We start from the raw sequence: 25,001 nt of genomic DNA, 5'->3' as shown, positions 1-25,001 counted from the left end.
GACTTCAGGGGAATCAAGGGAGGAAAGCACCCTACAAAGCCCATCCTACTACATGCAGGTCTGCAGCTGGGGAAATGCTAGTTTGCCAAGATAAACTAAACATCACAAATGTTACATGCCATTTTTGGGAGCACGCAGGCTTCTTGAACATGTCAGGATTCAAATATAAGAAAATTGTTAGTTCAAATGTGAGGCCTGCAGAATTGGAAGTTAAAGACTGTTGTAAGTCATCATGTCCATGCTGAGAGTCAAACCCCGGACAAGTGCTCCTAAGCACTGAGTCATTTCTTCAACCTCTCCACTTTGTTTTTGAAACAGTGTCTGTCCTTGAACCTGGAGCTCACCAACTGGCAACCACCTTCAGGGATCTCATGTCTCCATGCCCCAAGCACTGGTGCTACAGAAGCACTCTTCCACAGCCAGCATTAACAGAGGTGTTGGGCTGTTCGAAGCTCCTCATGCTGTGTGGCAACTACAGTATCATCTGGGTCATTTCTCTAGTCTGCCAAATCTTTTTTAATCAGCTACAAGGATGGGTATTACAATAAGAATAAAATCTGACTTTAAAGGTATAGGGCTAGCTGTGTAGGACATTTCAACTTTACTATAGAGAGTATAAGTGAATTGAAATATCTGAAAATTTCCTTTATTGGTTAAATCACCACATTTACGGTGCCAAAGGTTAGCATGCAGAGATGGTGACTAGAGAAGGGTTAGGATGAAGGGCACTTTTACTATCAATACAACAATGGCCAGGGGGAATATTCTTTGTACAGATCTGTTTTTAAAAGCCAGATTTTAACTACTCTCTATGCTTCAAATCTCTATGAAATATTATATATAACAATGTATTTCCCTCATTATTGTCTTTTGTTTTGTTTTTCAAGACAGGGTTCCTCTGTAGCTTTGGAGCCTGTCCTGGAACTCACTCCAAACCAGGCTGGCCTCAAACTCACAGAGATCTGCCTGCCTCTGTCTCCCGAGTGCCAGAATTAAAGGCATGTGCCACCTACGCCAGGTGCCTCATTATTCTTAAACCTATTCATGTTCTAGCATTCTACTCATTGGGCTCAGAGAACAAATTAGTTACACCTAACACTTTGCATGTGCTTTTTATTCCCATTCTGTGCTCTTCATAGATCATCTTTTACTTCTTCCAAAATAAAGCTCACCTGAACCGATAAAAATGAAGTTTCATGTCTCTGTTCATAATGATGAGGAAGTACAACTAAAACGAAAACCACACAGCCATACAGGTCCTTGACTCAACTTAACTTCCCTGCATCTCACTGGGCACCTATTATTGTCACTCCTGTAGAGGATGTAGATGGGAGACAAACCAATGGCCAGGGGGAATATTCTTTGTACAGATCTGTTTTTAGCCCAAATGTCACTAACACCTGTCTGCTCTTCAGTTACCAAGTTAAAGGCGTGCGCCACCACCGCCTGGCCGATGTATCAGCTACTCACCTAAGCTTCTCACCAGATCTAGCCCTATGTTCCATAAAACAACAAACTAAACAAACCACAGCACCAATCATGTATGAGCTTCTGTGAATTATTTCACTACCATATCTAAAAACACTATGTGAATTTAACATGACACAAACTATTAGATGAAATGTGTTTTTTTAATATTATTTATTTATTATGTATACAGTGCTCTGCCTGCATGTATTCCTGCAGTCCGGAAGAGGACACCAGAGTACATTACAGATGGTTGGGAGACACCATGTGGTTGCTAGGAACTGAACTCAGGACCTCTGGAAGAATGGGCAGTGCTCTTAACCCAAGTCATCTCTCCAGCCCAGATGAAATGTGTTCTCAGGACAGTTTCATGTAAACCTGCTCAGGCCCTGTGATCTAATTGTTACTGCATGTTCTAATAACCTTTATCACTCGTGTCTGGTTACAGAATAAAATTCCTAACTACATTAGAACTCTGACCTATTAACCAACAACACCGCACAGTCCTCCCATCTCCTATCAACCATATCACGCTTTCCATACTCTTCTGCCTCAGTGCCAAAATTACCATTTCCTCTTCCCACAACAGAACTTCACAAGGGGTCCTCCTACTTTCTCCAAATGTCCCCCTCATCCCTTCATTCAAGATTTTTAAATCTATGTTCTGTGTTTCTATTACATTTATACTTTTTTTGTATGTACTTATCTACCTACGACCCCCCCCCCATCCCCATCCCTAAATTTGCTGAGAAAAGTCCAAAGCCTTTTACAGGATATCTGATATGTGACCCCTCTGAAAGGGTCTTTGGATATCTCTCCCCCCCTTCCCCCCTCCCCCCCTCCCCGTCTAGGACCACTGCTGTATCAGTTTTTGGGGGCAGTTAGAGATAGGGCTTCTCTGTGGCTTTGGAGGCTATCCTGGAACTAGCTCTTATAGACCAGGCTAGTCTCGAACTCAGAGATCCTGCCTCTGCCTCCCGAGTGCTGGGATTAAAGGCGTGCTCCACCACCGCCTGGCCGATGTATCAGCTTTTTGACTAATAACATTAAGACTTATAAAGAAATTTAGAAGTTACCAACCAAAGCTCCATCACAAATGAACTTAAGGACAAGAATCGAAACTAACTCCTATACCTCTCCAAGGTGCACACAAACACAAAAGCACACCTTTTAACATTAAGAGATATAATAAATATGGTTGATCTACTGACATATAACTCAACCAACCAATACAGAATATCTGTAGACCTACAAGATCCAATCAAAATGACAACCCTCCCAAGCCTAGTCTAACTCCACTTCTGCCTGCTAAATGTACCAGTTACCTCCTAAAGTGCTAACAAATGCTAAGGGTCAAATACACTTCTTCATATTGATACTGAGGCTAGGGGAAAAGAAATGAAATATGCTCCGACTGAAGGAGTATGTGGTCTATAAGTTGTTACAATTTCATTAGTTTTTGTTTCATCTAGAATGAAGACATTAAAAGAAATGTATGCTAAGAACTGCTTCAATGTTAGCATAGAAAATGAAATTTTAAAATATGATCTAAACAGCTATCCTTTCTCTATTTTGATGGTCATACAAGTAATGTTTGATTTTTAAAATTTCCTACATGGAACCAATGCATAATCAGTGCATTTTGAAGTAGAGGATAATAACCACTGTAAGAAAAAAAAATCACAGCAAGTATGAGCTTGGATTAACAAAAACACTTGCACTATTAAATCTGAGACAGCATTGTGACACACTCCTTTAATCCCATTACAAGGAAGGCAGGTGGATTTCTGTGAGTTGAGACCAGCCTGGTCTATAAAGAGAGAAGTTCCAAGAAAGCCAAAACCCTGTCTTGAAGGAAAAAAACAAAACACAAACAAACAAAAGTAACTTTAACATCCAAGAGTTTTAAATTATTTATTCATTGAATGTATGTGAGTATTTTGTCTACATGTGCACTGTGGTAGTTTGAATTGTAATTGGCCCCCATAACATCAGAGCCAGTGGCACTACTAGGAGGTGTGGCTTCACTGGAGTGGGTGTGGCCTTGTTGGAAGAAGTATATTAACTGTGAGGGCAGGTTTTGAGGTTTCCTATACTTAGGATACCACTCAGTGTCTCAGTTGATTTCCTGTTGCCTGCAAGATGTAGGACTCTCAGCTGCAACTCCAGTACCACGCCTGCCTGCCTGCCTGTTCCCTGCCACAATGATAATGTGCTGAGCCCCTGAAACTGTACGGGAACCATCCCAATGAAATGTTTATCCTCTTCTGTTTGTAAGTATGCCGTGGTCACTGTGTCTTCACAGCACAGAATTCTTAGCTAGGACATGTACCGTGTGCATTCAGTGCCAGAAGAGGGTGCTGGAATCCCTAGAACTGGAGTTACAGACAGCTGTAAGCTGTCATGTAGAGCTAGCGCTGGGAACTGCACTCAGAGTCTCTGAAAAAGTTGTCATTGCTCTTAACTGCTGACCATCTCTCCAACCCAACAGCTGCAATCTTATTATTAGTAACTATGTAGAACTTCCAGATGGGCATAATAAACCACTCTGAATGTCTTTCAAAGTTAACTTTTTCTATTTCAAGGTTCCTTTAAATTCAGCATAATCTCAAAAAACCCTACTAGTTTCTTCGTATTCTTTTTGATTTGTTTTAAAGGCCTTGAAAGTCCTTCAAATACCCAATTACAGTATGTGATTAAGTATTTTGTGTTTTGATTGATGTGGTACTTGGAGAACTCAGTTATATCTAAAGTATGATCCAATTAAATGGCTTAACTGCCTTATTTACCCACAACAAAGTTTTACTATCAGCCAACCAAGCTTGACTCAAATATACATATGATCTTATTGTCACCAACAGAAACATTAACTAGGCTGGGCAGTGGTGGTACACAACTTTAATCCCAGCATTTGGGAGGCAGAGATAGGAGGATATCTGTGAGTCAGAGTGGTCTACAGAGTGAATTATAGGACAGCCAGGGTTACACAGAGTAACACTGTCTCAAAAACCAAAAGGAAAAAAGACAGATTACCTAAATAAGTATTCCATGTATTCCATACATTCAATCTCTTATTTACACTTGATTTTTATCTAAAGATCAAAAATTACTAACCATGCATCATCATCAAAATGCCTGGATAAACAACCTAGAGTTGTTTACTTAGTATACTCTGATTTTAGATAACCAGATCACATTAAAAGTGGAGAGATGTAGAAGTATTCAATAACTTTGAAAAGAGGAACTCTGGGTACATAAAGTAGATAGGAAAGGATACTGTTAGAGTGCCCAGATTTTAGAGACTGCTAAGGCCAAGGAAGGTTCTAATCAAGAAGCAAAACCAGAAGACAAAAATGTGAGAAAGACATGAAGGAAGTGCCTGAGACGCGGTGAAGCCTACCTTAAAGAGTGTAAGCAGTCCTAAAAACCTGAGAATGCACAAATGAAAGCAAACCCACCATGATACATGCATCCAAGAATGGAAATGGAGGGGCGGAAGAGGAGGGAAGAGGAAGGGGAGGGGAGGGGAGGGGAGAAGAGGGGAAAGGAGGGGAAGGGAGGGCAGGGGAGGGGAGGGGAGGGGAGGGAGAAGGAAGGAGCTTATGGAGTAAATTCTTGCACAACTGTGCTGAATTGAAAGGTGAAGTTCTCAGATTCCTGTGACTCTAGCGGGCTCTATGTGGTGCTGTGGGCAGAGAGGCTTTCAAGAGCCAATAACTTCTACAGCCTCACTATTTCTGGACTTGTAAGTTGTTTCTTGTACATGCCTTGACCTCTAAAATTTAATTTTGGAATGCAGTCCCCTGAAACTGGGTTCCCGGATCCTTCAGCATCAGCTTCCTCATATACCTAACCCTTACCTGGCCTGTATTTGTCTCTCCCACTCCTCATTTTATCCACTGAGGTCTGCGGGTGCTCCATGTTTATCCTCCAGCAGTTACTGAGTCAAAGGGACCTCTGTTGTCTGCCCCCTGCTAACATGAAGCAGCTGTAGTGGCCTTCACATTTAATCCCTCATCGAGAAGCCTTCAGAGATTACACCAGACCCCCACAGCTCTTGGCCTGAAGAACTTTTCGAAACTGCATACTCAACTCTACCACATCACAGTCACACATGAACATTGCAAATACCAACTGAAGGGGGGTGGGAGAGCGTCAAGCAAAGAAAACATTAAATATGTAATTCTAACACAGAGAAACAGGAAAAAGCCAAGAAAACTAATACCTAAAAACAATTACTGCCAGGTAGCAGTGGTGGTGCACACCTTTAGTCCCAGCACTCAAGAGGCAGGGGCAAGCAGATCTCTGTAAGTTTGAGACCAGCCTGGTCTACAAAGTGAGTTCCAGGGCAGCCAAGGCTACAGAGAAACCCTGTCTCAAAACACCCCCTCCCCCCAAAATTTTATCAATTTTTAAATCTAGTGAGGGTGAGTTAAATACAATCCTAGACAAGAAATTTGAAATAATTATTTAAAGTACATTCAAATAAGTCCAAGAAGAAAATAAGCCTTGACTGAGTTTCTTTCACACCTTGTAAAAATTCAAGGGAATACAATTAGAAAAAAAAAAAAAAAACAAAAAACAAAACAGGTGTTGCAAGATATGAAAGAATTTAATAAAGACATCAATACTGAAAAGAATCTTTGCTGGAAATGAAAATAGAATGAGAAAAAACAAACAAACAAACAAAAAACCCTGGCAAGTTTCACTAATAGAATAGATCAAGAAAAGGACAGAATATCTGCACTTGAAGACAAGGTAGAGGAAGCAGACACAGGTAAAATTAAACAGTACCAGTCCAAGATATATGTGACACTCTGAAAAGTGAATCTATATATAGGCATAGGAGAATCCATTTCTAAAGGTAAAGAAAGCATTTAAAAAAGAATTGTAACAGAAAACTTTCCAGAGTTAGGAAGAGATATTACTCCACATACAGGAAGCATTTAGTTCACAGCAACAGACAAGACCAGAAAAGAATCTCCCTCACCATATTATCACTAACATAATAAATACACAAAGCAAATGGTACACTGCAGGCAGCAAGAGAGAAAACAACGCCATCACAGAGCTCCTCCAGCACAGCTAGCTGTCATGACTAAAGGAAAAGGAAAAGCTTTCCATGACAGAAATAAGACTAAAGGAATTTATGACCACTAAGTCAGCTCTACAGAACATACTCGAAGGAATCCTTCAAACTGAGATGGAAAACAAATCTATCCATGAAACCAGAGAAAAGAATAAACCACATGAGATTAATAGTTAAGCAAGACAAGAAAAAAATAACTACAAAATTAACAAAATGGCAAGAACCAATACACATCTTTCAACAGTAACTCTAAATCTAGTGGTCTCAATTTCCCAATCAAAAGACATAAAGAACTGGATCAAAAAGGAACCATCTATTTGTTGCCTCCAAGAAACACACCTCACCACAAAACACACAAACCAACAACACACTATCTTAGGGTAAAGGATGAAAAGTTATTCTAAACAAATAAGCGGGAGAAAACAAGTGGGTGTTGACTTTCCAGCATCAGGAATAAAACAAGAGTGTCCAGTTTCTCCAATTTTACTTGGTGTAGTATTGGAAGTCTTAGCTTGAATAAAAATACCACTTATGCAAATAAAGAGATACAAATAGGAAGAGAAGCAAAAACATTTGTTTGTAGATGACATGATTCTACAGATAAAGAGACCCTGAAGACTCCATGAGAAACTGTTAGAACTGACGGCAATTTCTGCAACATGGCAAGATACAAATTTAACACAGAAAACCCACCAGCCTTCCTACACACCAATGACAACTGAAAAAAAGTAAGGATGCATGTAGTGTAATGTTTTAGTCCTTTGTTTTGGGGGGACCCACAACCCAGCTCCCAAATAAATCACACATGGAGTCTTAATATTCGTTATGAATACCTGGCTTTAGTTTGGCTTAAATTAAGCACTCTACCTTCTGCCTCTGGAATTATATATTAATGTTCTTCTTACTCCACATGGCTGGGTGGATGGCTGGCCCTGGTGTCCTCCTCCCCTTGTTCTCTGGTTGCTCCTCCTGGTTCCCTGCCTGCCAGCCCTGCCTATCCTTGCTCCTGCTTGCTATTGGCCAATCAGCTCTCTATTAGACCATCAGGTGTTTTAGACAGGCACAGCAACACAGCTTCACAGAGTTAAACAAATGCAGCATAAACAAAAGCCACACACCTTAAAATAATATTCCCCAACGGATGTAGGAAAACCCACTACTTTGTAACCTAATTTAAAAATAGGGCTTTTTTAAGGAGTTTGAACACAAGTACCCCGAATGGGTAGATAACACTTCGCCCTAGAAGACATAAGTTATTAAATTAAAATTTCAATGCCAGGCATGAGATACCTGACTATGAATATTAGTAAGGGAAGCCCCACAGCCCTTCCACCCCCATTTAGTACCCCCAAAACAACAAATACTACTGTTTTGATTTACTCTTGGTTGCCCACAATAACTAGATGCTAAAATCCTATTGCTGAAGTCACAGCATACTATGGTTGCCAAAGAAAATTTTTCCAGCATCATGTGTGTAAAGTTGCCTCCCCATTTTTAAAATATTTACAGTGGAGGGTGCTATCCTGAGATGAATTTACTGTCAGTCAATAGGTTCTCAAACAGTACTTGACAGCCCCATTTAGCTTAGACCATGTTTGTTTCTGTAATATGCATACCACAAACACAAACTTCATTCTGAGAACTGCCTACTGATTTTAGTCCACTTTTCTATAATCCAGACATAAAAGAGAGAGCTAAAGAGCAGTATGACAACTCCTGAGGGTCACTGAATATCCTGCACCAGGATCCAGGAGGCTAGCCTGCCACCAACAGCTCTGGCTCTACCCTTTATTTAGAATGCTGTTCAAAACAGCAGTGCTGGGACTCTGCTGAGGTGCAGGGTTTCTATGCGACATCATCTCAAAACCTCTCCTTGACTGTTCCACTGAGATCTTAATGAATTTCCTTGGTCTGGCTCCCAGCATATGACCCTACAACCAGAGCCTTTCCATATACTTCACTTTTCTTCCCTCATCCATTTCCTCCTAGACTGACGGCTTGGGCTTTGTCACTTGTGTTTGTGGGACAGGTCTCACGCTCCAGGCTGCTGTCCAATTTAATATGCAGTGAAGATGACCTTGAGCTTCTGCTGGGCCTCCTGCTTCAGATGCTGGGATTATAGGTATGCACACCACACTGTGTTAAGGCTGAGGCTCTGCCCGGGGTGAGAGGTACCTCTCCAAACCATCTGTATTTACTTTTTGAAACCTTTTTTTTTTTTTCAATAAATAAACTCAATATTTTATGCCACCGACACAACTAAAAAGTGTAAACATCCTAAGACAGAATTATAAATTAGCAGCAGCTGTGCTTTTAACTTCCGTTATTTTTGACAGAAGGAAGTGAAAGACACAGTTTTCATTCTTGTTACAAATTAAAGCTACCAAACAGCAACTACAAAGCTGTAAATTAAAATCTGATGTGAAAATATTGTAACATTTCAAAAACCCTAGGGTGCTTTTTACAACTCTTCATTTACTGTGCACTCAACTTTCTAAGCAAGAAGCCCTGGAGTATTTCTTACGCCATCCCATTTCACACTGCCTCCGCTGCATCTGACACACAGGAACCAATCAGTAACTACAAAGCTATGCAGTACCTACTAACCATACACCCTGCCGTGCCTAACCAACCCTTCCTGGCCCCACCACCCACATTTTCTCATTCCATACTGCTCACACCCATGTCTTATTATTTCTTCATTTTCTTTCTTTTTTGCTGCTGTCTTTCAAGACAGGGTTTCTCTGTGTAACAGTCCTGGCAGTCCTGGAACTCACTTTGTAGATCAAGCTGTCCTAGAACTTAGAGAGATCCACCTGCCTCTGCCTCCTGAGTGCTGGAATTAAATAGCTACTACACCTGGCTATTTCTTCATTTTCAATATTTAAAAAAACAAACTGCGTTCATTCTTTAAAATAGCTAATGAGGTCTTTCTTCCACAAACTAGCCAGAGATTTACTGTAAACTCAGCACATGCCCTTACTTCTGACTCACACATATCCAACACACACAACATATGCTTTCATGCTTGCCTTCTAACCCTGATAGTTCATCTACCTTAGACAGCTTTCTCCTTCTCATCTATTTGACAAATTACTTCAGATTCATCTTGGCCAAGATCATCCACTATAGGAAATTAACTGTAAAAACACTTGATCAATAAAGTTCAAATAATTGTATTACTACAAGAGTAATCTGTGTGAAAATACATGTGTGTTAGTGATACGTGTATGTTGTGTGTGAGCATGTTTGTGACTATGCACACCTGTGCATGCATGTGAAGAGGCCAGGTGAAAACACAGGGTGCCCTGCTCTGTCATTGTTTGCCTTATGCCTAGAAAAGGGTCTCTCACTGAACCAGGAGCCAGGCAGAGTCCAGTGAACACCAAACATCGTCCAGTGTCAGCTTCAGGCGCCATGGGCTAGGTCACAGGCGCCAGTACTGCGTCATCGGGTATCTGGACTCTGGCCCTCATTCTCACACGGCAAGCACTCTTATCCACAGAGCACTCTCCCCCCTATTCTAAAAGTAATTTTCAGATTAAGTATTTCAACTTTCAAGAGGAAAAAGTGGTAGACTAAACATAGGCATTTAACTTTACTCCCTTATAAAATGGAGCTGAGATCAAAGCCATAAAACACAAGGACAGAGAAGATCACTAAAATTAACTCTGAAAAAAGATACAAGGCGATTAAGTAACTGAACATGTGACTGAGGAACACAGAAAGGAGAGGACCAGCCAACAAAGGTTGACAAGGGCTGGCTCAGCATGATGAACATGACAGTAGTGGTGAGTGCCACCTTGAGAAGCCTGGCTGAAAGCTGTTCCCCTCTGCTTTCCCACCCACTGTTAATGAGTACAGACACCTGAAGTCAGCACACACATCTCTCTCCAGCAAGGAGGACAGCCAGAGCCTTTCCCAGTCGGTACCTTCCTCTGCCAATAAAATCTATGCCATTCCTAGAATTGAGCTGATCAAGAAAACAATCTTGTTGTTTCAAGAATGTCTGGTCATCTGAAGAATAGTGGTCCTTTTTTTCAGAACTGGGAAATGAACCCAGGGCTCAGGGAATTGAACTCCAGCCCTCATTTTTCTGTAACAAGATCTCATAAACCTCACACTTGCAATGTACCAGAGGAGGGCTCCCAAATAGCTGGTATTGTAAATACACACCACCACACACATGGCTTTACAATTCCTTTTAAGAACAAAATAATGAGATTATATAGACAAGATTATATTCTCTTTATTTCTAATAGTCGTGACATCAGTTAACTCAATAATTCTTTCTGAAAAATAAATGTATACTCATTTAACTGTGTTCACTGGGCAGACCTAGAAGCAGTGATTTCTTAGTAGCAATAAGATCTCCAGACTGCAGACCTCTAAATCCATTTCACATGCCTTAGAGAAATACTTAACTTCAGGGCTGGGACAACCAGTACAAAGTGATCCTAGAATATCCTGCTGACTTAGAAAATCAGAGAATGTGCCAAGACTCACAGGAACTTAGGCACATAAACTATCCAACAGTGAGTCCATACTAATACTGAAAGAGGCATTTTACTTCATTACAGGAAAGGGGGACCTGTGGCTAAAGATGCTTGCCTCCAAGCCTGATGAGTTCAGTTGACCCCTGCTACCTACAGAGTGAAAGCAAAGAATCAACTCTCATGGGTTGTCCTCTGACCTCCACATGCACACCATTCTCACACACAGGGTATATAAACAAATGCAATGTAAACATGTAAGCTATTATTATATTTTAATAAACATAAATCAGAGAATTAGAAAAAACATTGAACAACTATTTTTAAATAGTATATTCACATAAGAACAACCATCATTAAAGTCAGTAAGAATCTTCAAGAGTAATAAGATAACTATATGATCTCCAATTTACTAGTTGTAAAGAATAAAGAGAGAAGGATGTGAAGGCAGGACTGACACGCTGGGAGTGTCCAGTGAGGAGAGGAGAGGAACACTGGAGGTGGGTTTGATCGAGATACATGTATACATGTATGAAACTGTCAAAAGAATAAATGAAAGATATTCTAAGAAAAAAAAAAACAAAGAAGGAGAAGAAGAAAAAACAGTATTGAATGTGGTAGCAAATGCCTGTCATCTTTGTACTCCAGAGGCTAAGGTGGGAGAATTTCTACTTAGAGCACAGGCTGGGTTACCTAATGAATTCAGGCCAGCTTGGGTACATAGTAGTTAAGAGCCAGTCCCTGGAAAATAAACAGAAAAACAAACTAAAGAAAAAGTGATGCTTTGATGAAGAAACCCAGCTGACGTTCTTAATTAATTTATCAAAATTATTACCACAGCATTTGATTCCTCATACACTAAGAGAGAAAATAGTATCATGTTTGAGGTGTTCCTGCCAAGTAAGAAACTTGATTATAAACATAAATCAAAATTAACCAAACTAATATAGAAAATGTTCTACAAAATAACTGGCCTCAAAGCTTTAAATGTGCCAGTCATAAGATACAAATACAGGCCCAAGCAGCATTCTGATGTTTAAAGGAAATCAGAGACAATGGGCAATCAAACAGAACATGATGCTGGATGTCCTTTAGCTCTAAAGCACAGACTATGGTGAATTAGTGAAATGTGAATATGTGGACATTAGAAAACAGCGTGGAAGAACGTTAGTTTATAGGTTCTGATCACCTTCCTGTGGCTACACAGGAAAAGATCTTGGATGTAAGACTGGATGGCAAAACAAACTTAGAATGCTTCAATATAGTATGCAGAGTACATAAATCAAGAAAATAACCATATTAGCATGGTAAAAGTAACATAAGACAGGTGCAAAATGGGACACAGAAAATTCAAAATGAGGCAAGAAAAATAAAAATGTGATTTTCAAATTAGTGTATTTTCTTGTTCTTTAGTTCATTTCTATTCTTTATGACCATGTTAATGTGCTATTATCCCAAAATAGATAGTTTTAATGAAAAGATTGTTTTTATAGGCCTCAGCAACCACGAAAGAAAAATCTACAATGGAAAAAAAACAAAAAGAACAAGAAAGTAGTGAAATACTGTTGTAGACTAAAACATGTAGCCATAAAAGAAACCAGTAAGAAGCAAAAGAAGGCATTCCAATAAAACTAGGCAAAGTCACATAGTGGTCTCTAAATGACAGGTAAGGCCTTAACTAGTAATTATCTTAGTGAAAAATGGATTAAATTATTCATGCATACATATACAGAGTAACTAAATATTTAAAAAAAAACAACAACAACAAAAAACAAGACCCAATTATACACCATCTCAAGGACCTCACCTCACCTCCAAAGTGACAGAGAATAAAGGGAAAGAATGGAATATGCTATTCCATGCCAATGGAATCCTAAAAAGGTAGGGTAGCCAGGCTTCCTTTGGTCTGCTGAAATACGTCTTAAATGACTAGTAACGAAGAGCTGAAGGTCATTATATGATAGAAGGGTCAATTCAGCAAGAAGCAATAGTGGTTCTAATATATAAAGCAAACAGTGATTGAATAGTAACTGACCGGAAGGGAGAAACAGACTTCAAAAAACAGGACATTAACATCTTTTCACCAGTGGGAAGATCATCCAGACAGAAGGTCAATGAAGAAACAGCAGAGTTAAACTGAAAACTAGACCCATGGCTCTAAGAAAAATGGGCCATCCAACAGCAGCCCAATATATATTCTCTTCATTAGCAAATGTTCTCTGTAACAAATCAAATGATAGATCATAAAAGCCTAATGGGGGAGGTCCTTCTGTATGCTGCGAATATGTTTCTCTTATTCGTTGATGAATAAAGCTGTTGGCCAATGGACAAGCAGGATTTACTCAGGCAGGAAATTCAAACATGGATAGAGAAAGGTAATAGTCAAGGAGAAGCCATGTAGCTGCCAAGAAAACAAGAGACCTAGGCATCACTGGTAAGCCAAAGACCATGTGGAGATACACAGAATAATAGAAATGGGTTAATAATTAAGAGAGAGCTAGCCAATAAGAAGCCTGAGCCATAGGCCAAACAGTTTATAATTAATATAAGCCTCTATGTGTTTATTTGGGACTGAACAGATGCAGGATGGGGCAGGACAGAAACTTTCATCTACAAAAGCCATCTCAACATTTTATAAAAACTGAAATCAGAGCCAGCAAGATGGCTGAGTTAAGGGACTTGTGGCCAAGTCTGAGAATTTAAGTTCAAACCCAGGAACTAATATTCAAAGAACTGACTTCTCCAAGTTGTTTCTGACTGCACATGTGCTCACCACACACACACAGACACACAGACACACAGACACACAGACACACACAAATTAATCTGAAGTCATACTGAGTCTCCTCTATGGCCACATTGCACTATAACTAGAATATAATCATTAGTGGGGGGACACTACATGGGTAGAGAAGGAATATTATTAGCATGGAGTACTATGAGGGCCAAGAAATGCCTCAGCAGACAGAGGTGTTTGTCCAAAGGCCTGACAATCTGAGTTCTCAGGATCCCACAAAACGGCTGGAGAGAACTGACTTCTGAAAGTTGTCTTCTGACTTCCACACATGAGCCAGAAGAGTACACAGAAGCACACACGTGCTTTTAAACGTAAAACGTATTATGAATAAAGGAGGGAGTGATTTAGGAAAAAAGGAAAAATACGTGTGTGTGTGTGTGTGTGTGTGTGTGTGTGTGTGTGTGTGTGTGTGTGTGTCTGTGTAGTGCTTAGAAAGAAAAGAAAAATAGATAAAAGAAATGTGGTAAACTATAGATATGGCTCAGCAATTACATAGCACACACGGTGCCCTGATTTGACACACAGCACACCACAGAAGTGAACTGCACTGTGACGTGGAAAGTGACAAAAGGCAAAAAGACAAATGAAACAGAATCGAGCCTCCATGGGTATAGTCTAATTATCTCCAACAAATAAAGAGAGCACTCCTCACTATTCTGAAATAAGGGTATCTGCATGGAAGACAATACAGATAGGCCTTTGTCTTCATTGAAGACTTAAACACTGGTCCTTAGACTACAAAACATGTTTTAAGAAAGCACAAGAGGAAACTTTATGTCACTGGGGATGCTAGTAGCTGTCTCCCTACATCAGTAACAGAGCACTTACATAGACTGGCTGAGAGCCATCACCAAAACCAAGTCTTTCAGACATAAAAGGATGGCAGAATTCAGCAACAGATACCTAGGCTAAAACAACTATTAATGGTAGTCCTTCAGGCAAAGGGAAATAATGCTAAAGGAAAAACTATGTCCATTCAAAGGAGTTAATAAGAGCTCTGAAAACAGTGAGTAAATTCAAGAGCATCTTCTCCTAAAAATATTTCTGTATGTTCCTTTAACAGTACTGGGGGGGGGGGGCGCTGCAAAAATATTTTAACCATGTATTCCGAGGTTTACACACACATACAGAACTAAAATGTATGAGTGTATCAAGTTTGTTTTTTTAGACAGGGTTTTGCTATGTAGCCCTGGCTGTCTTGGAATTTGCTCTGTAGACTGCATTGGCCTCAACTCAGAAATCCACTTGCCTCTGCCATCACTTCCCAGCAAGCATATCATGTTACACATGTAGAACAGTTTTACTTAAACACTGTAAGATATATACTAGCTGATGCAAACAAGCAACGACAATTAACAACAAAATACCCACTTCACAAGGTAAAAGGAACAGACAGAACAGCAAGGTGCCAGATTTAAGCCAAGCATGTGGCACACCTTTAGTTCCAGTGCTAGGGAAACAAAGGCAGAGAGAGCTCTTTGAGTCCCAGACCAATCAGGGATACACAATGAGACCCTATCTTACTAAAAACAAGAACAAGAAAGATGGGAGACTTAAAAGCAACAATATCACAACCATTAAATGAAAATGGCCCAAATTAAACAGGAGAGATGATAAAGTTAATTTTAAAATGCAAGCCAGCAAGCCAGAGTTAAGATTCTATCATCAGGAACTCACTTCGACATATAAATCTCTGGGCCAGGTGTGTACCTGCCAGCCAACACGGGAGGCGGAGACAGAGGATCTCTGAGTTCAAGGCCAGCCTGGTCTACCAAGTGAGTTCTGGGACAGCCAGAGCTGTTACACAGAGAAACCCAGTCTCAATAAACAAAACAAAAAAGACACTGTCCCCAAAAATAGGATGGTAAAGTTATTGAAAGAAACACCTGACAATGACCCTACACACACACATATGTATACACAAAACGAACAGACATGTATCTATTCATATATACACAAATAACTAAATTCTAAAAAATAAAACAATAAGAAGGATGTCATGGTGAACACCTTTGACCCCAGCACTAGGGAGGCAAAGGCAGGAGGAACTCTGAGTTTGAGGCCAGCCTGGTCTACAGAGCAAGTTCCAGACAGCCAAGACTACACAGAAAAACCTGGTCTCAAGGGGGAAAAACAAACAAATAAGCAAAAACAAAAACAAAAAATATACCATGTTAACAGCAAACAAAAAAGCTCAAAGACCATATAAAGTAGATTTCAGAAAATCTGTATACCAAAAAAAAGTATACCATCAGAAATAAGGAGGGGGCAATGATGGGGAATGTAATTCTGTGTATGTTCATCTTATTGATTGTTGAATAAAAGTATTGTTTGGCCAATGAGGCAGCAAGTTAGGCAGGAGGATTTTGGGAAATGTAGTAAAGAAGTGGTAACCCAGGCAGGAAGTGACATAGCAGGGAGACTCATATTTAAGGAAGGACAAGCAGCAAGTTTTCCCTTTTCCCCACCTCTCTTCCTCCAGATTCGACATGTGATTTGATAAGTCTTATAAAATATATAGATTTATGATAATTAAGACTGAGCTAACAGATGAGAAATCCTAGTCATTAGCCAAGCAGTATTTGTACATAATAGAAGTCTCTGTGTACTATCTGGGGCCCTAACTCGGGCGGGCCGGGCGGGCAGGCAGCTGGTATAAAGCACACACGTGGCAGTGGGGCTCGGCAACTTTTGGCAGAAAGATTTATCGTAACAGGGCAATTTTATATACTGGATAAAGGAATCCAATTCATTGAGAGATCATAAAATCCTAAATATGAATACCATGTAGTAACAGAACTTCAAAATGTATTAAGCAAAATACTGAAAGAACTGCTAGGAAAATCAAGTAATCCACAATGAAAGATTTCAACTCCCCTTAAGATTAAGAGAACAGGTACAAAGAAAAAAATTAAAGGATATTAAAGAGTTACTGCTATCAACCAACTTAACTTCACTGGCATTTACACAGCACTCCACCCATGATTCTCTAAGAGTGTGTGAATCATCCAAGCCAGAACCATGCCAGTGTGGTGGCACACACTGTACACTCAGCCCTTGGGAAGACCAGGGGGCTTACACAAGTTCCAGACCATTCGAGCTACAAAATGAGACCACTGCAAAAACAAAAAATAACCCACAATAAATAGACAGACCATACCGAGGGTTAATAAAATGTTTTACTAAATTTAAAATAGGACCAGCAAGATAACAGGTAAAAGTGCTTGCAACCAAGCCTGACAACCTGAGCTAACCCCAGGAACTCATATGGTGGAAGAAACAACCAAATCCTACAAGTTGTTCTGACCTCCACACACAAAATAAATGGTTAAAAGTTTTAATTAAAAAAGGGGGATGGGGTGGGGACTCAAAGATACAAGATTCCAAAATCTGTGGGGCCAAAATAACCAAAACAGTATTTAAAGAAGCTGATGAAATGAACAGTTCTTAAAAAATGAAATAAATGGCCAATAAACATGAAAAATTGTTCTATTTCACTAGCCATCAAATCTCAATTATAAATGTAAATCAAAACCAGATTGAGATCCCCACCTTGTTCCTGTCAGAATGTTAGTTGTGAAGAAAACAAGCAATAACAATCCTGAGAAGGCTGCATACAAAAGGGAACCTGTACACCAACAGTGGACATGTAAATGGTGTAGTCACTGTGCAAGTCAGTGTGGAGGTCTCATAAGAAGCACACACACTACATCTTCTGTAGAGCCAGCTAAATCATTCCAGAGTGTATACCCACAGGACAATGCATCACACAGGGCCCTGCACATCAATGTTTACTGTGGTACTGCTCATAACAGCTAAATTATGGAGCCACCTTAGCTATCCAGTAGAGTAATAGATAAGAAAGGGTGACAAGCATACATAAAGGAATTTTTTCAGCCATAAAGAACAAAGTTCTATCATTTACAGGATGCAACTAGACATGATCACACTAATGGATTAAGCCAATCTCAGACAAAACAAATGTTTGCTATTATTTGTGGGTCCTATATTTTATATAGATGTGTTCCGTACAAGCGTGCATGCACGCCCAAACACACATGCACACACCATCAAAGTAGAAGAAAAACTGCCTAGGGAGTCAATGGGTACTAGCAGGAAGAAGGATAGAAAACAGGCAGAGTATCAGGACATGAGGTAAAAATATGCCTAATATGTATAATATCTACACAGATGAATGTTTTAAAAATAAAAACTTAAAAGCACCATTTGAAAAAGAACTTTATAGAATTAAACTTTTGTTCTGCAGGAGAATAAAGATTTCAAATGAGCTAAGTTTTCAGCCCAGGATATCAATTAAGTCAAGAGCAGAAAAAAAAAAACAAAAAACAAAAAAACTGAAAGATAAATCAATAGCAGATGTGAAATAATAAAGAATATAAACCAGTGACAATGAGTATTCGAAGAATTATCAGGAAAACCAAAGACTGGTTTATTGATATATTCAACAAAATAGATAAGCCCTTAGCCAGATCCCACTAGAGGTCAGGGGAAAGACAAATTCCCAGAGTTAAGAATAAGAGTAGGAACACTGCTTTAGCACCTCCCCCAGCCCCTCCCTTTTAGACAGTCTTTCATTAGGTAGCCCTGGCTGGCCTGGAATCACCGCATAAAACAAATGCTTGTGCCACCATGCCCAGCTCATGACAGATCTCACAGACGTTAAAAAGAGTATGAGCACTAATTACACCAATGAATTTAACAATTTAAATGAACAGATCCCTTCAAAGAAACAAGACATCAATGCTCAGTGAAGAAGAAATAAATACGATCAGCCCGTTGCCTGCTAAAAGAAAAATTAACATGTAGTTAAAATTCTCCCTTGAAAGAAACCTCCAGACCCAGAGAGATAATCAAGCAAAATTGTTGAAACTTTAAGTACATGAAGTGATCTGGTACTTATGTAACTGGCATACATGTATATTATGCTATATAATTTTGATATGATTATATTAGTAATTTTGAAACAATACTGGGGAAGGCAATATATAAAAAACTGATTACTATGGGGCTAAATGAAAAGTAAAGAAATTAACAAGGTTAACTTGAAAGATGATGGGGGCCTAAGTCAAATCAGAAAAGGGGTTTGGTTTGGTCTCATTTTTTCAGTTGTGGGTACTGAGACAGGACATGGTTGAAAGTAGTTATTAGAGAAAATAGCGACCAAATGTAGCTATTAATTCAACACAGAAGACACGAAGAGTAAAGTTACTCCACAATTCTCAGTTGCCATATAATAGAACTGTGCAGCAGGGTGGAGAATACAATAGGAAAACAGATTTGGAAAATGAGATAAATTTACTTTCCAACAAATCTAATATTTGTATATTCAGCACTCCAAAGCAGGCCAAAGGATATATGGTGTAAACACTTAGGAAATGCATACAATACAGTTTAACCAGCCTCCTCTATCACCCAAGGATTACTTGCACTTAAAGCCTCTACAACTATATTATTAATGGCTGGCACCAAGGTTTTGGAAAGAGTGAACCTGAGGCCTATTCTACAAGAAGTCAGTGCCTGCTATTGTAAAGATGGTCCAAAGTCCATGGCTAGGTAGGTAATAGGCCCAATGGGTTTCTACTAAATGCTTATGCTGTCAAACTGTCATCTAAATATTTTTGTTAATACACACAGATTAGCATTGTTCCCAAATTTGGCCGGCTAAGCTTCTCTCAGAGATGGTAAACATTTAAAGTATTGGTCAAAGTATAGAGTGTTAAGTGACTGTTGAGTGCCCAGCCCTAAGTGGACATCTTATCAAACTCTACTCACAAGGCTCAGGAAGTACAGAAGTCAGGGACTGAGAGGAATGTTGTCTGTGGACATGGGGGGCTATTACACTCATAAACTCTACAACTATGGCTACCTACACAAGATCAGGCCAACAGTCTGGGTCAACATTCCAACTGGCAGCACTAACTAGACTGGGTAAGTTAACAACAACAAAAAGGAGCAGACACAAACATGATGGGGCACAGGGGTGCACGGGAGGAGGCTGTCATGGGTGTAAGAAGCTGTCACAGAACAAAGCACTCTGTCAAAAAAGGGCTTTGGTAATTTGAATGAGAACTTCCCCCTCAGGCTCATGTTTGAATGTTTGGTACCCAGCTGAGGGAACCGTTCTGGAAAGATCAGGAAGTGCCAACTTGTGGAAGGAGGTATGTCACTGGGGATGGGTTCTGAGTTTTCAAAAGCACACACTCTTCCCAGTTCACTCCCTCTCTGCTGTGTACTTGAGGATGAGAATTATGCGCTCAGATCCAGCATCAGCACCACATCTGCCTGCTGCCATGCTTCCCACCATGACCATGGACTAATCTTCTTGGAACTGTTAAGACCCCAATAAACTTCTCTAAGTTGTCTTGATTTTTGAAGACAGACTAAATGTGTTGTGCAATATAATGTGGCTACAAGTGTATGGGAACCAGGGAGTGGAATGTGGCGGTTTGAACGACAATAGTCCCCACAGGCTCATAGAGTTAATGCTTGGTCCCCAGTCTGAAGTTTCAAAAACCCACACCATTCCCAGTTAGCACACCCTCTCACCGCCCCAGCCTGGTGCTTGAGATGTAAGTTCTCAGCTACTGCTCCAGCACCAAGCCTGCCCGCCACCCAGGCACCCTGTCTAGGTGGTCACGGACTCCCTCTGGGAAACTGTAAGCCCGCAAGTAGAAAAGTTAGAAAAAGGCCCAACTAGATAGCTCACTTGCCACACAGCCTGACTTCCTGTGTCTGGTCCCTGGAAGCCATGGAAAGTGGCAGGAGAGAACCAACTCCATAAAGGTGCCCTCTGACCTGCATATCCACGTTGTGACATGCCCACACCCATGCATCACACACAGACACACAATGAACATTAAAAGAAACAACAAACACTTACAAACAAAACAATTAATGGCTGGTGTCTACTGAAGATTTTAGGCTAGGCAACGGCTCAATAACTACTTTCCCTGCAAGCATAAGGATCTTAGATCCATCTTCAGACCCAAGTAATAAAGCTCAGTGCAGTACACCTGCAGTCCCATCACATTGCTTGGATGGTAGACAGGAGGACCCTTGGGCTTGCTGGCCAGCCAGGTTAGCCAAGTCCACTGGCACCCAGCCTCAAATAAGATGACGAGTGATAAAGAAGACACCCAGTTGCAACTTCTGGCCTATCCTCACACTAATGTGCCAGATGTATACATACCACACACAGACACAGGAAAAACTAATTTAGGAATGAAATGAGTAAGAGATTTGAGGAAAAGCAAGTCTCTTTATCTACATGATGTTATTCCCATTGCTGAGATCTGATTTCAATGATTTTGTGTTTAAAGAATCCTTTAAACCTATAGTGGTTCCCTCTATTGATGTGTCTCTTTTCTTGTTCTCAATTCCTCTCCCCACTCAATCTTCCTGATCCCTCATGTTCTCCTCCCCACTCCTCTTCTCCCTTCCTCTTTCTCCTACCTCCATCCTCCCTCCCCCCATGCTCCCAATTTGTTCAGGGGCTCTTGTCTTTTCTGCTTCACTGGGGGATCATGTATGTCTCTTGTTCCCTTGCTTCTCTGGAGGTGTGGATTGTAGGCTGGTAATCCTTTGCTCTATGTCTAAAATCCATATATGAGTGAGTACATACCATGTTTGTCTTTCTGTGACTGGGTTACCTCACTCAGGATGGTTTATTGTTCCATCCATTTGCCTGCAAATTTCAAGATTGCATTGTTTTTTTTTTCTGCTTAGTACTCCATTGTGTAAATTTACCACATTTTCTCTATCCATTCTTCAGTTGAGGGGCAACTATGTTGCTTCCAGGTTCTGGCTATTATAAATAATGCTGCTATGAACATAGTTGAACAGATGTCCTTATTGTATGAATGTACAACCTTTTGGCACCAGAGAATTGTACAGAGATCCACAAGAATGATCCCAACTAGGAACCTAAGCAATAGTGGAGAGACTACCTTAAATTCCCTTCTCCTATAATGAGATTGTTAACTACAATAAATGTCATCCTAAAGCCTTCATCCAGTGGCTGATGGAAGCAGAAGCAGAGATCCACAGCTAAGCACTGAGGCAAACTCCTGGAATCCAGTTTCAGAGAGGGAGAAGTGACCAACAGAGATGTCAAGACCATGCTGGGGAAACCTGCAGAAACAGCTGACTTGAGAAAGTGGGAACTCATGGACCCCAGTCTTACAGCTGATTAACCAATGTAGGACCAAACCAGGCCCCCTGAACAGCCTTCATCCAGTAGCTGATGGAAGCAGAAGCAGGCACCCACAGCTAAACACTGAGCCATACTCCTGGAATCCAGTTGTAGAGAGGGAGGAGTGATGAGCAAAGCAGTCAAGACCTTGCCGGAGAAACCTACAGAACCAGCTAGCTACCTGACCTAGTGAGAGCACATGGACTCCGGTCATAAAGCTGGGGAACCAGCACTGGATTGAACCAAACCCCCTGAATGTGGGTGCCAGTTAGGAGGCCTAGGAAGGCTATGGGACCTCTAACAGTGGAGCCAGTCTTTATCCCTAGAGCACAAATGGACTTTGGGAGTCCATTCCCTATGGAGGGTTACCATTGCAGCTCAGATACAGCAAGGAGGGCCTAGGCTGTATGATATGACAGACTTTGAAGGTCCCTGGCGGAGGGCCTCACCATCCTTGGGGAGCGGGTGGGAGGTAGAGGGAAGGGGAAAAGGGGGGGGGGATTGATATGTAAAATGATTGTTTCTAAATTAAAAAAAATAAAGAATAAGAAATCCTATCTACTCTCTACTCAAATGAGTCAGAAGAACTTTCTTCTGGGCAAACCTGAAACTATGAAACTCACTCCATATATATAGAGCATGCTCCTGAAGTAACTCATTCCATATGTACAGAGCATGCTCCTATAGTAACTCACTCCATATATAGAGAGCATGCTGCTGTAATAACTCTTTACTAGACTCTGCCTGCAAATGACTCAGCAGAATATTGCTACTTCTTGAGTTATTTTCTTGCTTTCCATTTTTGGTTTTGCTATCTTTATATGAAGTTTTCTATTTGTTTTTTTTACTTTTTTTAAAGAGTTACCTAACTATGTAGCCATGGCTGGCCTGGAATTCAGAGATCTGTCAGCCTCTGCCTCCCGAGTGCTGGGATTAAAGTGTATGCTATCATATCTGGCTGTTTGTTTCTTAAGAGTTCAATATCTACAGTCAAATAACTACAACAGTCAGCTTTGAGTAAGACCTAGAAGCAATGTTCAAGTCATCTAACATCTCACTCACATTTTCTAAAGTTAAACAACACAGACATCTCTATTTTATGAATAAGACAAAACTACAAAAAGGTTAAATCATGAACCAAATTGGTGAGTTGCCAAATTGGTGAATGGCAGAATTGAGATCCAAACATACAGAACATGGAAACTTGTGTACATAACTTGCAAGTATCTTTCATAAACCTTTGCTATCTCTTTTTTTTCATATCCCATATTGTTTTATAAGTGCCTAACACTTCCCTTCAAAATTCTTGCAGATACACTAGCAGTCTTTTACAGCTTCTACAGCCTGCAAGTTCACGCTTTTCTTACTTCCTCTCATTAAATGTCACATTTAATCATGTTATGATTATCAGGTAGCTCTTCAGCCACAGTCATTTCCTGCCCTATTTCATGTTCATGATTCAGAATTAAAGCAGCATACTTTCTTCCCTACCCAGTGCTGTGAAAACTACCCGCTCTATCTAGGAGGCAGTCAGCATGTTCATTTGCAAAGTAACCTCTGGATTCTGTTTTCTGCCTCTAGGTATTTGGTTGGTTTTTTTTTAAAACATTTTATCCATTTGCATGACACTAACAACCTAAACTGAAAATGCAGCTGTCCTAAATGTCATATGTATTTTAATCTTAGTCATATGCTTCCGGTAATCAAATGATGGTTCACTTTTATAATCCCAGTGCATGTGTAGTTCCACACTAACCACAGAAATACAAGCAGTTTAGAGTCTTTGAGTAAGTCTTTGAGTCTTTGAGTAACTTTTCTCATTTTCAAATGCAGTCCCAATTTAAAACACTCTGCCCCACTATCATACCTCAAGCTACCTTTAAGAGAGCATGCGGGAGGTGCAGGCACACACCTTTAATTCCAGGCAGAGGAAGCAGAACCTGAGTTCAAGACCAGCCTGATCTATGTAGAGAATTCCATAAGGAGACCCTGACTCCAAAAAAAAAAAAAAAAAAAAAAAAAGGAAAGCCTACCAATAAAGCCAGGGGACAACAAAAGCTACATTACAGTCCCTATATAAAGAATGTCAAATATACAGTCCATAAAGCAAGCATAAACACCTCTAGGATCGTTTCATTAGTCTTCATTTATAGCTTAGAATGGAAAATCTCAACAAAACAACAGACAAGTTGTTTCTATTGGTGTATGTGCTGGTTTAAGTGAAAATGGTCTCTATAGGTTCATGTATTTGAATGTGTAGCCCCAGTTAGGAACTGTTTGAGAAAAGCTGGACCTGTGGCCTTGTGGGAGGGCTTATGTCACTTCGTGGGTGGGTTTGGGGTTTCAAAAGCCCAGCCATTTCCAGTTTCTCTCTGTGTCTCTGTCTTTTTCTGCTTCATGCTTGTGGTTCAATTTTTAAGTTCTTGACCTGCAGCAGTGGTGGTGGTGGCGGCGGTGGCTTTAATTTCCAGAGCTCAGGAGGCAGAGGCAGGAGAATCTCTGAGTTCAAGATTAGCAGGATCTACAGAGTGATTGCCAGGACAGCCAGGGCTACACAAATTTTTACAGGGCTCTGCCTGCGTGCCTGCCTGCCTGGCAGGCTGCCAGATGCAAAGACTCTCTAAAACCATGAACCCAAATTAAATTATTTTATAAGCTGCCTTGGTAATGGTGTTTTGTCACAGCAACAAAAAAAGCAACAAAGACAGTTCAGTATTTAAGTCTTCAATTTCCAACCATCAAAAGTGTATATACTCACACTGCCCAGACACATCCTATGAAAATTAGCATTTATCACTCCTATTCACAAGTACTTTTATATAAAACTACAATTCCCAGTCTCTCAATCTATATCCATGTTCTGAGACTCCTTCTCCTGTATGGAATACCTTCATTCCCTATTTGTGAAATGTGGTATTGTACAAATAAAGCCTGTCTGGGAGT

The 25,001-nt window shown here is 40.3% G+C and overlaps 1 protein-coding gene across 7 annotated transcripts in view; it reads right to left on the bottom strand.

Annotated features, from left to right (window-relative positions):
• Nucleotides 1–25,001, bottom strand: part of Phtf2 (putative homeodomain transcription factor 2) — a 114,189-nt gene that overhangs the window by 84,105 nt on the left and 5,083 nt on the right. The window lies entirely within an intron of this gene.

The sequence above is a fragment of the Cricetulus griseus genome (genome assembly GCF_003668045.3).
Source record: "Cricetulus griseus strain 17A/GY chromosome 1 unlocalized genomic scaffold, alternate assembly CriGri-PICRH-1.0 chr1_0, whole genome shotgun sequence".
Classification (NCBI taxonomy): Eukaryota; Metazoa; Chordata; class Mammalia; order Rodentia; family Cricetidae; genus Cricetulus; species Cricetulus griseus.
This window is presented reverse-complemented; position numbering and strand designations above follow the sequence as displayed.